Raw genomic sequence first — 1,632 nt, 5'->3', positions numbered from 1 at the left:
TTCAGCTCCATCTCTCCTTCTCTCCTCTTCTCTCCCTCTCCCTTCCTTGCTCTCTCTCTTTCCCTCTCTCTCTTTTACATGCCCCTCTCCTCTTTCCCTTCTTTAACAAATCTTTCCTTACTCTTTCTTCTCCTCTCTTCTCTACCTCTCTTCTCCCCATCCCATCCCTTACACTCGGTTTTCCTTTCCCTTCCCTTCGCTATTTCTCATTCAGTCGTCCCTTCTCTTCCCCTCTCCTTCTTCTTCCCTTCCCTTCCCTTCTCTGCCTCTCTTCTTTCAGTTCAATCTCACCTACCCCTTCTCTTCCCCCTGTCTCACACTGCCTTGCCATCCCTCTTTCCCTCTCTCTCCTTCCTTCCCTTCTTAATTTCGTCTTTCCTTACTCTTCCCTTCTCTGCCTCTCCCCATTCAGTTCAATCTCACCTTCTTCTCTTCGCCCTGTCTCACCCTGCCTTGCCATCCTTCTTTCCCTCTCTCTTCTTCCTTCCCTTCTTAATTTCGCCTCTCCTTCTCCTTCTTTCCTTCCCTTCTCTGTCTCTCCTCATTCACTCCCATCTCACCTTCTTCTCTCCTCTTCTTCGCCCTGTCTGCCCTGCTTGCTTATTTATTTGGTTACTAGTCTGATGGATCGCCCGCGTGTTGGGCTGGCGTTTGGCTGTTTATCTGTCCCGGAAGGTGTTTGGATTCCCTACGTTGGGTTTATTTTGCTTCTTCTCTGTTTTGTGTGTGTGTGTGTGGTGTGTGTGTGTGTGTGTGTGTGTGTGTGTGTGTGTGTGTGTGTGTGGATGTGTGTGGGGGGAGGGAGTGGAGGGGTAATGTGTGTGTGTGTGTGGAGGGGGGGGAGTGTGTATGTGTGTGTGTGTGTGTGTGTTTTGCTATTTCTGTGTGTTGATTTTTTTGTTTGTTTTTGTTTTTTCTTCTGTAAAGTTTAAAGGTCAGAGGGTTTTCATTGTCTGTCTCTCTTTCTCCTTTTTCTGTCTGTCTCTCTTTCTCTCTCATTCATTTTTTTCTTCCTCCACTTCATCCTTTTCTTCATCTTGTCCATCTCACCCTTTCTTCCTTCTCATTATTGTTATTTACCTATTCTCTCTCTCTCTCTCTCTCTCTCTCTCTCTCTCTCTCTCTCTCTCTCTCTCTCTCTCTCTCTCTCTCTCTCTCTCTCTCTCTCTCATGATATAACGATTTTCACCCTTCCTCTTTCCCCTTCATCATCCATCTTCATAATCCTTCCTTCACTATCTTTATTTTCTCTACTTTCTCTCTCACTTTTCCTCCCCCTCCCTCTTTCTCCCGCCCTCCCTCCCTCCCCTCCCTTCTTCCCTCCCTCTCCCCCTCCCTATAATTAGTCAAGTAGTTACGTATAGGTAATTAACATCATTAGTCTCTCTCTCTCTCTCTCTCTCTCTCTCTCTCTCTCTCTCTCTCTCTCTCTCTCTCTCTCTCTCTCTCTCTCTCTCTCTCTCTCTCTCTCTTTCCATTTACTTCCTCACACAGTTTCTCTCTCTCTACATAAACTTTTCCCCCTCTGTGTGTGTATGTGTCTGTGAGTGTGTGTGTGTGTGTGTGTGTGTGTGTGTGTGTGAACCTATCGCCTTTAAACATATCGGGACGCGAGCCAACACCCAACTCATG

The sequence above is a fragment of the Eriocheir sinensis genome, chromosome 28 (assembly GCF_024679095.1).
Source record: "Eriocheir sinensis breed Jianghai 21 chromosome 28, ASM2467909v1, whole genome shotgun sequence".
Lineage (NCBI taxonomy): Eukaryota > Metazoa > Arthropoda > Malacostraca > Decapoda > Varunidae > Eriocheir > Eriocheir sinensis.
This window is presented reverse-complemented; position numbering follows the sequence as displayed.